A 13,524-nucleotide genomic window follows, 5' to 3' on the forward strand; every position below is an offset into this window, starting at 1 on the left:
CCTTCCTCATTGCTAACATTTCCCAGCCCAGGCAACAACCTCGTAAATCTCCTCCGCACCCTCTCTAGTGCAATCACATCCTTCCTGTAACGTGGTGACCAGAACTGCGCGCAGTGTTCTAGCTGCGGCCTAACTAGTGTTTTATACAGTTCAAGCATAACCTCCCTGTTCTTATATTCTATGCCTCGGCCAATAAAGGCAAGTATCCCGTAGGCCTTATCTACCTGTCCCGTTACCTTCAGGGATCTGTGGGCATGCACTCCAAGGTCCTCCTGATCTTCTGCACTTCTGTGGCCTATCATTTATTGTGTATTCCCTTTCCTTGTTAGCCCTCCCCAAATGCATTACCTCACATTTCTCCAGATTGAATTCCATTTGCCACTGTTCTGCCTACCTGACCAGTCCATTGATATCTTCCTGCAGTCTGCAGCTTTCTTCTTCATTATCAACCACACGGCCAATTTTTGTATCATCTGCAATCTTCTTAATCATACTTCCTACATTCAAGTCCAAATCATTGATATATACCACAAAAAGCAAAGGACCCAGTACCGAGTCCTGCGGAGCCCCACTAGAAACAGCCTTCCAGTCACAAACACCCTTCGACCATTACCCTTTGTTTCCTGCCTGTGAGCCAATTTTGGACCCAACTTACCACTTTGCCTCGGATCCCATGGGCTTTTATTTTCGTGACCAGTCTACCATGCGGGGTCTTATCAAAAGCCTTGCTAACATCCATATAGACTACATCAAACGCACTACCCTCCTCAACCCTCATTGTTACCTCCTCAATAAATTCAATCAAGTTAGTCAGACACGACCTTCCCTTAACAAATCCCTGCTGACTGTCCCTGATTAATCCGTGTCTTTCTAAATGAAGATTTATCCTGTCCCTCAGAAATTTTTCCAATAATTTTCCCACCACCGAGGTTAGGCTGACTGGCCTGTAATTACTCGGTCTATCCCTTTCTCCCTTTTTAAACAAGGGTACCACGTTAGCAGTCCTCCAGTCCTCTGGCACCACACCTGTAGCCAGAGGGGATTGGAAAATGATGGTCAGAGCCTCTGCTATTTCCTCCCTTACTTCTCTTAACAGTCTGGGATACATTTCATCCGGGCCTGGGGATTTATCCACTTTCAAAGATGCTAAACCCCTTAATACTTCCTCTTTCACTATGTTTATTTCATCTAATGTTTCACACTCCTCCTCCCTGATCGCAATGTCTGCATCGTCCCTCTCTTTTGTAAAAACAGACACAAAGTATTCATCAAGAATCATACACATGTCTTCCACACTTAGGAACTCCAGCAGCGATGTCCTGGGGCTGTGATGATTGGCCTCCAACAACCACAACCATCTTCCTTTGTGCTAGGTATGACTCCAGCCAGTGGAGAGTTTCCCCCCTGATTCCCATTGACTTCAGGTTTACTAGGGCTCCTTGATGCCACACTCAGTCTAATGCTGCCTTGATGTCAAGGGCAGTCACTCTCACCTCTGGAATTCAGCTCCTTTGTCCATGTTTGGACCAAGGCTGTAATGAGGTCGGGAGCCGAGTGGTCTTGGCGGAACCCAAACTGAGCATCAGTGAGCAGGTTATTAGTGAGTAAGTGCCGCTTGATAGCACTGTCGATGACATCTTCCATCACTCTCTGATGATTGAGAGTAGGCTGATGGGGCAGTAATTGGCCAGGTTGGATTTGTCCTGCGTTTTGTGAACAGGACATACCCGAGCAGTTTTCCACATTGTCGGCTAGATGCCAGTGTTGTAGCTGTACTGGAACTGCTTGGCTAGAGGCGCGGCTAGTTCTGGAACACAAACCTTCAACACTACAGCCAGGATGTTGTCAGGGCCCATAGCCTTTGCTGTATCTCAGTACACTCAGCCGTTTCTTGATATCACACAGAGTGAATTAAATTGGCCAGAGTACATTCTGTGCCCTTGCTATGCTCAGTGCTTCTTCCAAATGGTGTTTAACATGGAGGAGTGCTGATTCATCAGCTGAGGGAGGGTGGTAGGTGGTAATCAACAGGAGGTTTCTTTGCCCATGTTTGACCTGATGCCATGAGACTTCATGGGGTCTGGAGTCAATGTTGAGGACTCCCAGGGCCACTCCCTCCCGACTGTATACCACTGTGCACCACTGTGCCACCACCCCTGGTGGGTCTGTCCTGCTGGTGGGACCAGGGGTGGTGATGGAGGAATCTGGGACGTTGACTGATAGGTATGAGTCTGGTGAGTATGACAGCTCTCTCAATGTTGCCACAAGTCCCCAGATGTTAGTGAGGCGGACTTTGCAGGGTCAATTGGGCTGGGTGTGCCTTAGTCGTGTCCGAATCCGATGCCTAGATTGATACCGAGTGGTCCGGCCGGTTTTATTCATATTGTAATTTTTTTTTTTTTTTTTAGCAGCTTGATACAACGGAGTGGCTTGCTAGGCCGTTTCAGAGTTCATAGAATCAGAGAACTATAGACTAGGACAGCACAGAAGGAGGCCATTCGGCCCATCGAGTCTGCGCCAGCTCTTTCGAAGAGCGATCCCGTTAGTCCCATTCCGCCCTCCCCCGCTCTTTACCCCATATCCCTGCAATCTTTTCTCCCTCAAATATTTACCCAATTCCCTTCTGAAGTTAAGGCCAGACCGGGTCAGGACGGCAGATTGCCTTCCCTAAGGGACATTAGTGCACCAGTTGAGCTTTTACGACAAGCCTTCAGCTTGATGGTCACTTTTTATTCCAGATTTCTTAGGTTAACTGAATTCAGCAATGGGGATATATGGCAATATGATCCATAAACCCCGCAGTCACTTTAAAATTAAGGGGCAGTAGCTGTCGAGACAGAAACAAATTATTTGAGAACTGATCGGGATTCAGGTCCGCAGAAAGATCAAGGCCAAAAAGAGTTCAGCAAAGAGAGAAACTTGCTCCAAAACAGAATGTGCTTACTGTCCTTTTTTTAAACCCACGCAGATATCCTGTCAAGTCATTTTTCCTGCCATTGTATATTTACACTCTTCCTTCTCAATTCTACTGGTAAGCTGTTCTATTCCTGTGTATGGCTGTTTAACAAACATCTTCCGCCCACTTGTTTGCAAACTAGGCTCCCCCACCCCCAGTCGAGTCCCTGTTCTCTCCTGCCGCTGTTTTTAGTGACGGGTTAACAACAAGAAAGCCCCAATATAAAATTAGAACCAAAAACCATTTTGAAAACCAAACAGCGAAATTTAAGACTAAACCAACAACAAAAAAAGTACCTTTTATCTCCAGAAATGTCCAAGCGCGGGCTTTTAACTGGAAGAGATTGCTCAATGTTTGCCTTCCTTGCTCCCCACCTTTCATGCAAGTTTTGATCAGACTGTTTCTTTTTGCAGAAGCTGGTCCAGGTCCTTCGCTTTTAAATCCTCCCTTCTCTCTCTCTCTCTCTCTCCCTCCCTCCCCTATTAGCTCAGGAGATGATTTTTTTTAAACGGTCTCCCTAAGGAACAAGGAATGATAACGTGTTATAACACAATAGACACTTCATTATCGCTAACAGGCTCAATTGCAACAAAAAATACCCCTGTTGTCTGGGTTTGAGATTCTCAGCTTTACTACAGTTCACTTCTCACAAGATCATTACGGATGAGACCATTCGGCCCATCTGGAGGGACCCCCAATATTCCTCCAATTGTTTCTTAAACGAGTCCAGGCCTTTTTCCCTCCATCTGGCTGTTTATTCCACACTCCCGTTGCGAAGACGAATTTCCTGACATCAGACCCACACTTTGAACCCGCGTCCCGCTGTTTTACTCCCCCCTCCCATCAAAAGTAATGTGCAGGGTTTATTTATTTAGCCCCCGCGCCATTCCTTTTAACAGTCTTGTGCCCCTCTGTAACTTCACCTCTTTCAAAGACGCCTCATTTTCAGGTTAAGAAGCCCAAGTCTTCTCCCGTCTATCCGTGTAACTGAGAGGCCTGATCAGACTCCGAGCACTGCCTCCAGCACTTAAACATCTCTCTTGTTTCTGAGTGTAGTCTGACTGGTGCACTATAGCATTATACCGTTTAGACTGTGCCGTTTCTCATTCTATGAGCTTTGTTACTTGCTGATTGGCTTGACATGTTAATCATCAAGTCGGCTCAGACTTGTAAAATTCTTTCAGCTTCAACCTTAGCCATCCCAATTCCAGGAAGTACACTGTCGATATATTTCCTTCAACTATGTGGAACTTTTCAGTACCTGCATTCCACTTTCCCCTGCTATTGTTCAACCTTGTCCAACTAATTGTGGAATAAATGTCACCGCTTTGCATTGAGTTTCTGACTCCTCCTCATCTACATAATTAGCAGCAGCAACAATTTGCATTTATACAGCGCCTTTAACATAGTAACACGTCCCAAAGTGCTTCACAAAGGAGCGATTATCAGACAAAAAACCGGCACCAAACTAAAAAGAAAGTTGAGCTAAAGCTTAGTCACAGGGGTAGGTTTTAAGGAGGAGGGAGAGCTGGAGGGGCGGAGAGGTGTCGGGAGGGAATTCCAGAGCTCAGGGGCCAAGACGGCTGAAGCCACGGCCACCAATGGTAGTGCGATGGAAGTGGATGGAAGTACAACAGGTCAGAGTTGGAGGAACACAGGTTTCTCGGAGGGTTGTAACTCTTTTGTTTGCACCCAAAAAAAAACAAATTGGACTGTAAACAAAAGTTCAACTAAAACTTAACAAATCAAATTAAAATTTGGTTTTCCGTGGTGATGATGCACTCCAGTCCCCGCGGCGCCCACCGGTTCTCGGAGGGTTGTAAGGCTGGAAGAGGTTACAGAGATCGGGAAGAGTGAGGCCACGGAGGGATTGGAACAGGATAATAATAATAATAATCAACTTTATTGTCATTGTTAGTGCACAAGTGCAGTACAACGAAATGTAGGCTTGCGGCTCCCGAGAGTGTACATTTAGATTAAGACATTTAAACATTCAACATTTCATTTGGCTTGTAATATATTAACATAAACATAATAAAGTGCATTGGCAGATGTGCAGGCTTTAGAGTTTATTTGTGGAGTTCAGTAGGATGACAGCCCTGGGAAAGAAGCTGTTCCTAAATCTGGTCGTTCGGGTGCGAATGCATCTGTAGCGTCTCCCAGATGGCAGGAGGGCGAACAGACTGTGGCTGGGGTGGGTAGGGTCTTTGATGATGGTCCGTGACCTCCGTACACAGCGTTTCTGGTATATGTGCTCTATGGTCGGTAGCCGGGTGTGGTTGTGGGATAAATGTTGGACAGGATTTTTTCCCATATAGTGGCCCTGGGATCTTTTATGTCCACCTGAGAGGGCAGACAGAGCCTCGGGTTTAATGTCTCATCCGAAAGACGGCGGCTCCGACGGTGCAGCGCTCCCTCAGCACGGCGCTGGAGTGTCAGCCTGGATTTTTGTACTCGAGTCCCTGGAGTGGGATGACTGCTACTACTACAACCGCCTGGCTCAGAGGTGAGGGTGCTATTCACTGAGCCACGGCTGACACCTAAAGCTGTAACTTAACTCCAGCAGGAAATAATGGTTCTTAAATGAATGTATGTCATTTAGACGCATTTGCTTAGCAACTGCATCGGGCAATGTGTCCGTGAGCAAACTGGTTTGACCCAGAAGGCACGAGCAAGAGACTGAAGATGGAGTTTGGCATGAATCAGTCATTCATGAAAGAAAGACTTATGAAATAATACTGAGCGGCCTATGGGTGGCGCTGTCCAGGGGGAGTATAAATACTCGGGCACGGGCCCAGCTTGTGCAGGACATTCTTAACAGGAACTAGTGAAGGACACAACTAGATCTCCATGTTGTAAAACAGTTGATTAAAGTTTTGCTTAACGTTTAGACCAAGTGCCTAGTAGTTTTCTTACGTCAGAGTTTGTAATTGATGTTGAACTGCTGAATGTAATGTTATCTTTAAGCCTCAGTAACATTACTCCTTTGTCATTTAATCTGAATGGCAAAGAATCCTGAAAGAAATTCAAAAACGAGACAGAAGCTGCTGTCAGTGATTTGACACCTTCTGCTCAGGTTACACTGTGGAATTCTCCAGAACTCACAATTAATTCAATTCACACGGAAAGGCCGTTCCTGACGACACCTTCCCCTATTACGCTGGAACAATGCTGTTAAACCATCCCCCACCCCCCCCCCCGAGGAAGTTCAGCCTCGTTGAAGGGGGCGTACCTGGGTCTCGTGGGCAGCTTTCTTCGAGGTCAGGGGTGAGGGCCGTCGCCAGGCCGCTGGCTGCATATTCCGGGCCATTGCTTTCCCAATGTAGAGAACTGGATGTGATTCTCAGTGTATACATCTGCAGGCACCATTTGATGCATCCCATTTCAGACTTCAGCACGTAATCTAGGCAGACACCCCCAGTGCAATACTGAGGGAGCGCCGCACTATCGGAGGGGCAGTACTGAGGGAGCGTTGTACTGTCGGAGGGGCAGTACTGAGGGAGCGCCGCACTATCGGAGGGGCAGTACTGAGGGAGCGTTGTACTGTCGGAGGGGCAGTACTGAGGGAGTGCCGCACTGTCGGAGGGGCGGTACTGAGGGAGCGCTGCACTGTCAGAGGGGCAGTACTGAGGGAGCGCTGCACTGTCGGCGGTGCCGTCTTTCGGATAAAACCTTAAACCGAGGCCCCGTCTGCTCTCTCAGGTGGACGTAAAAGATCCCCTGGCAACTATTTCAAAGAAGAGCTGGGGGAGTTCTCCCCGGTGCCCTGGACAATGTTTATCCCTCAACCAACATCACTAAAAAACAACTTATCTGGTCGTTATCACATTGCTGCTTGTGGGAGCTTGCAGTGTGCAACAATGTCTACACTTCAAAAAGTACTTCATTGGCTGTAAAGCGCTTTGGGTCGTCCTGAGGTCGTGAAAGGCGCTATAGAAATGCAAGTCTTTCTTTCTATTTAGAGAATGTTTTCTTTTCAACCAGCATCTCTATAAACAGATTCTTTGATCATTCATTCACTAGCTGTTTTTGGGATCTTGCTGTGCTCGAATTGGCTGTCGTCTTTCCCTGCATTACAACAGTGACTACACTTCAAAAGTAATTCGTTGGCTGTGAAGCGCTTTGGGACGCCCTGAGGCCAGGAAGAGCTGTACAAATGCAATTTCCTTTTATCCTTGAATGAAGCACAACTTAAGAATGTGTTAAAAAAAAGTTAAATTCAGTCAAAACCAGACTTTAAAAACGTTCTATTTGTGCCGTCTGCAATGAAGGTGGGTGTGTCACACGAGCATCATTTGCCAGGTGTGAACTTGCTGTGGTGGAATAGCTCAGGTCAGTAGAGGAGGGATTTTCAGAGGACAGAAGAGATCTCCCCAGGAGATCAACACAGCCTGGTTGCACATTGCACAGGAGGGCACAAGCAGGGGTGTGGTCAGAAGGACCAGGCTGCAGTGCCACAAACCTTTCAATGATCTCAGTGGATCACGAAACGTTAGTACAAAGACACACTCAACCTCATCCTGCTGTGCCTCTCATCACATCCCCATCACGCTGCCTTCCCTACTCTACTCCTGAACATCCTTACTCACACCAACTTACCTTGCACCTCCACTCATCCCTCTCTATCTACATTATCACTTCCCCATCTCACTAGCCACCCCTCACACTCACCCTCGTCCTAGTGCAATCATACCAGCTAACAACACACAAGGGTAGGTACTTGTGTGTTTTATGCAACGTACATGTAAAGTTTCTGTTAATGTGGTGTCAAACATTGAAACCTTTATTTTCAACACTTTGTGTTCTTGGACAGATCTGTGTGCACCTTTGAAAGTGGCTTAGTGAGTTGCAGTGAATGCTGAGACATAACGGTACCCCCGCAATGGTGATGAGTGTGAAAGGAATGGCTTGGACATTGCAGGGATGCTTTATGGTGTTGGTGTGGGGTGATGCAAACCTGGCGCATCAGGTGGCAGCCAGGGTGTACAGCCTCAAGTGAAGTAAATCTGGCCATGGTGAGGACATCCCTGGCCTCCCAGGCAGCAATGTGGTCAGGTGCTGATGCCCTGTGTCCTGTGCAGCATCAGGTGATTGCGGAGAAGGTTGGTGTTGTTGTTGGTGCTGCTGGTGTTGGGGCTGATCGTGCCCGGATTCTGGGAACCAAGGTGAGACAGTATAAAGGGCACCCATGTTGATGGAGTAGATGGCAGGTGAAGTAGAGATGACAGAATCATTCTGTCAATAGTGAGAGAGTTCTTCCAATGAGGTGAGAGTGGTTGAAGAGTAGAAAGTGGAAAGCCTGCAGAATGTGTGCTGGAAATGGAGTGAGAAAAAGCTTCTGCCTCAGTCAGGTGGGAGCTTTTACTGTACATTTGAAGCTGTCAAGTAATCAGCTGGAGCAATGGCCACTGAACTCACGCCTCAGCTTGACAGTCATGGTCTGTGCTCAACGGGGATCCCGTGGTCACGAAGTTAAAGACAAAAGGTAAGTGAAAACAGGCTGTTAAGCATCTGGCAACTAGATGCTAATCATTTTGATTTGGTCCCCCGCCACTGCTGGTCGGGTCTGCTCAGCGTTGACAGACCCGACATCGGGGAAAGGTGTGTGGCGGCGGGTTCACAGCAGGGTCCTGACCCGCTGTCAAAAAAACACTTTCCCACCTGACCCGCTGCCGATCCCACCCACTAACCACCCCCGGGAAAATTCTGGCCAATGGCTTCGGTCTTCCTACTGTTTAATGGGAGAAAATTTCTGCTCATCTGATGCTAATAGTCGGACAAGCAGCCTGAGAAATCAGATACAATGGAGGGATCGGGAGAGGTGGTGGTGAGGTAGGGCTGGGTGTCGTCAGTGTACATGTGGAGCCTGATGTAATTTCGGATGATGTCACCATGGCGCAGCATGTTGATGAGAACTAGGAGGGGGGGCCAAGGATAGATCCTTGGGGGACACCAGAGGTAATGGTGCGGGAGCGGGAAGAGAAGCCATTGCAGGAGATTCCCTGGCTATGATTAGATAGATAGGAATGGAACCAGGCAAGAGCAGTCCCACCCAGCTGGATAACAGAGGAGCAGCTGAAGAGATCGCAAAGTCTCTGAAGAATGGACTCAGTCGGGAATATTTTGTGGACTTTAGGGGATTTTCCTGAGGGTATTTTCCCTGTTATGGGATCGCCCTGTGCAGATACACGAAAGACTGGTTTGTTAAAGCTCCAGAGAATGCATGGCAGTTGGCTGTGACAAAAGAACTGTCAGTCATCCAGAATGTATGGGTTCACTTGACAGTCCTGGAAAAAGGAAGGGGGCCGTTGAACTTGATTTGAAAAGGCCACTCTAATATGCAAAGCACTTCTCACCTCCATCTCAGAAGAGAAGCAGAACAATGAACCCACTAGCCTCAGCCAGCCGATAAGGAGCCAGTTTTTTTCCCCAACACAAAGACCGAAAGATATGTCCCAGACTTAGGGCCATTAATGCAATACGCATGGGTCTGACGATGACTCATCACTGATTAAGCACCGGGGTGCTTAGAAACAATAGGATTTTAAAGATTGGCGGGAAAAGATAGGGGCAGCCAGACTACTATAAAGTCTTGATAAAGGGTTTTGACCCGAAACGTCAACTCTAATTTCTCTCCACAGATGTTGCCTGGCCTGCTGAGTTTTTCCAGCATTTCCTGTTGTTATTTCAGATTTCCAGCATCTGCAGTATTTTGCTATCGTACTATAAAGATAGATTCTTTTCCACCATTCTTTCTCTCTCTCTCGCCCCCTGCTCCAACAAGATCGAACTAACAGGAAGTACCAGAGAAGCCGACCGCGTGTGGGAGTAAGCATAGTCTCTCAGAAGTGAAGTTTTTGGGCTATTCCGAGGGTGGGAGCTTTGTTTGGTTCAGCCAGGTGAAGGGGTTTATGCGACTGGGTAATTCGTCGGTAGGGGTGGAGTTAGAGTCCACTATAGCAACAAGGGAATTACTGCTTGTTATAGTCCCCAGTTTTGTACTGTATGTATGTTGATTGTAATCTGGATTTTATTCTCCACAGATAGTGATTTCATTTAGTACTGCATGTTTTAGCCAGTGTATGTTAGACCAAATAAATATCAGTTTGATTTTTCACCGAAGCATTCCTGTCCGTGACTTATTTCACTTACACTCTGAATAATAATTCCCGGGTATGGCACTTTCGTAAGGTGGGGGCGATTCGAACCGTCCGTCTAGCAATTGGGCTAGGTTCAAAAACCGAGGAGGATGGTGTGGTCAACTGTATGAAAGACTGCAGACTGGTCTCTCTCTCTCTCTCTCACATACTCTCTCTCACACACATACGTACTCTCTTTTTCTCTCACTCTTACTCTCTCTCATATATTCTCTCCTTTTCACAATCTCTCTCTCTCTCTCTCCTACCCATCAGTTCTAATCGGCAGTGTCCATTTTCTTCCCTGAACAAGTTGTTCCCCACAATCCCCCCCCCACCCTTTGTGTGACGTGGCTCGATCTAAACCGTTCACCTTCCATCTTCTGTTCCGAACACGAGTCCATTACTCCTGGTTACAGAGTTTGTACTTACGTCAAACAATTAGAGCTATTCAGCTAAATCCCTCAGAACCTTAAAACCCCGATACAGACTTCCTTGAGCCTTTCCTGCAGTGGAAATATTCTCAACTTCCTGCTCATTTGACACTGAATTCTCAAAGTTGTTTTTTTTTAATGTCGGTCGTCCCCCGCCCCCCGCCTTCAAAATGGAGATCAGGAAAAGAGAGAACAAAGGTTATAATTCAGAAATAGAACAAATAGAAAAAAAGTAGCATTTTAGAACAAAATGAGAAAGACGGGTGGGACAGAACAATAGGAGAGCAGAACTAGAGGGTTTAAATTTTTGAATTAATATTGTATTTTAAAGAAAGAACTTGCATTTCTATAGCACCCTTCATGACATCAGGATGTCCAAAAGCGCTTTATACCCAATGAAGAACCTGTTTTGAAGTGGAGTCGCTGTTGTAATGTAGGCAACACAGCGGCCAACCTGCGCACAGCAAGCTCCCACAAACTGCACTGTGATAATGACCAGATAATCTGTTTTTTTTTTGTTATGTTGATTGAGGGATAAATATTGGCCTCAGGACACCGGGGAGGACTCCCCTGCTCTTTGAAATAGTGGCCGTGGGTTCTTTTACGCCCACTTGAGAGAGAGCAGGCTGGGGCCTCGGTTTACCATCTCATCCGAAAGACGGGAGGTTGGTTTGAGGTTAAGTGTCACTGAATAAAGACGCGCAGTGCCTTTGCAACGTCCCCCCGCCCTTCACCCCAGCTTGCACCCTCTGCTCTTTTGTCACAGAAACACAGAAACATAGAAGATAGGAGCAGGAGTCGGCCATTCGGCCCCTCGAGCCTGTTCCGCCATTCAATGCGATCATGGCTGATCATCCAAATTCAGTACCCTGTCCCTGCTCTCTCCCCATATCCCTTGATCCCTTTAGCCTTAAGAAATATATCTAACTCCTTCTTGAATATATTTAATGAATTGGCCTCAACTGCCTTCTGTGGTAGAGAATTCCACAGGTTCACCACTCTCTGAGTGAAGAAATTCCTCCTCATTTCTGTCCTAAATGGCCTACCCCTTATCCTTAGACTGTGACCCCTGGTTCTGGACTCCCCCACCATCGGGAACATCCTTCCTGCATCTAGTCTGTCCAGTCCTGTCAGAATTTTATAAGTTTCAATGAGATCCCCTCTCATTCTTCTAAACTCCAGCGAGTATAAGCCCAATCGACCCAATCTCTCCTCATACGTCATTCCTGCCATCCCAGGTATGAGCCTGGTGAATCTTCACTGCACTCCCTCCATGGCAAGAACATCCTTCCTCAGATAAGGCGACCAAAACTGCACACAAGGTCTGTGTGCGTCTGACTGCCCCCCCCCCCCCACCCCCTGCCAACCCGGGTTTCCACTCCACCGCCACGACTCCCTCCCCAAACCCCTTCCAGCTTGATGCATCGCTTCCACTTTCAAAAGCCCCTTCAGAAACCTACCCGTTCCACCGTGCCCTCCGGCTCCTCGCCAAGTCTTCCTCCCAAACACCCCCCCCCCACCCCCCGCGCCCCATCCCTTGATGCTGCGCAATGACAAAGGCGCGAGGTGGGAGCAAGTCGTTGCCTCATGTCACAGAGGCAAGAACCTAAGTCTTGTCAAAAAAAGCAACAATCTGTCTTCGAAAAGGAAGAAGTTTCATTGAAACTGCACCTACTGGTGAGTAGTCAAAAAGGATTCAAAGTTGACCAGTTACTGGAGTACGGCCCTCAATCATCATCTCGGAATGTGATCCATAAATTAAACTCTTTCGGTGAGCGGCTTTGAAGAATGCAAGGCTTGGAGAGATGCAAGAACAGGACATTCTCATGCTCAGCCCACATTCAGACTGAAGACAGTTTGAGATGTGTTGCTGGTTACCTGTGTACCCTCCTGCAGTTACTCTGTGTACTGTTACTATGCTAGCTCTGTCAACCAAGTGATTCAAGATCAGCAACTTGCCAGGAGAGTCAATACGGGCCAGGTATGTACTGTTACTTATTAATGATCGTACAGCCAGGAATTCAACGACCTGTATTTTATTTTAGTGCCTTTAACAACAACTTGTATTTATATAGGGCTTTTAGCATCCCAAGCAGTCATAGAGTCATAGAGTTATACAGCACAGAAAGCGGCCCTTTGGCCCATCGTGTCCGCGCCGGCCATCAAGCCCTGTCTATTCTAATACGCTAGCAAAATACTGCAGATGCTGGAAATCTGAAATAACAACAGAAAATGCTGGAAAAACTCAGCAGGCCAGGCAACATCCGTGGAGAGAAATTAGAGTCGACGTTTCGGGTCGAAACCCTTTTTCAAAACTGGAAAGGAAATGAAATAGATCGAAGGCAGGGCTGGGAGAGAACAAAAGAAGTGGAGAGACATTAAGAGGTATTCAAAACGAGATCTATTCCAATCCCATTTTCCAGCACTTGGTCCGTAGCCTTGTATGCTATAGCATTTCAAGTGCTCATCTAAATGCTTCTTGAATGTTGAGGGTTCCTGCCTCTACCACCCTTTCAGGCAGTGAGTTCCAGATTCCAACCGCCCTCTGGGTGAAAAGTTTTTCCTCAAATCCCCTCTAAACCTCCTGCGCCTTACCTTGAAACTATGCCCCCTGGTTATTGACCCCTCTACTAAGGGGAAGGGCTCCCTTTAATTATTTTTTTGGTTGCGCGGCCACTTTAAGGGGCTGTGCGACCCATTCAGTATATCGTGCGCGCGCACGGTTTTTCCTATTTAAAAGGCAGTGGGCCGGCTGCGCGGGAGCTGCAGGGCGCTGTGCAGCAGCTGCGCAGCTTAGAGGGAACATTAGCCCCCAAGGCGCTTCACAGGAGCGATTATCAAACAAAACTTGAGACCGAGCCACATAAGGAGAAATTCGGGTCCCCACGGGTGAGTCCGCGCTGGGTACTCACACGTAGGCCCAACAAAAGTGTCGGTTTCGTGCATGCACTGCGCATCCGCAGGAAACCGGAACTTCTGTTCCCTTAAAGGAAGGGGT

The 13,524-nt window shown here is 47.4% G+C and overlaps 1 protein-coding gene across 8 annotated transcripts in view; it reads right to left on the bottom strand.

Moving 5' to 3' along the window:
* LOC147108031 (N-acetyllactosaminide beta-1,3-N-acetylglucosaminyltransferase 3-like) overlaps positions 1-13,524 on the bottom strand; it is a 58,866-nt gene that overhangs the window by 38,752 nt on the left and 6,590 nt on the right. Inside the window, exons 1-2 of one of the 8 annotated variants that reach the window (XM_086004453.1) lie at positions 3,880-4,126; positions 3,253-3,473 (exon numbers count right to left, since the gene is read on the bottom strand). The exons of 2 other annotated variants lie outside the window; for them this stretch is intronic. The gene's annotated coding sequence lies outside the window, so the exon portion shown is untranslated. Of the gene's footprint in view, positions 1-3,252; positions 3,474-3,879; positions 4,127-4,217; positions 4,297-13,524 lie in introns of those variants that run through there. 5 more of the 8 variants (XM_086004449.1, XM_086004450.1, XM_086004452.1 and 2 more) reach the window with 5 other exon arrangements.

Source organism: Somniosus microcephalus, chromosome 13 (assembly GCF_052327205.1).
Source record: "Somniosus microcephalus isolate GS21.2 chromosome 13, FLI_Smic_1.0, whole genome shotgun sequence".
NCBI classification, from domain to species: domain Eukaryota; kingdom Metazoa; phylum Chordata; class Chondrichthyes; order Squaliformes; family Somniosidae; genus Somniosus; species Somniosus microcephalus.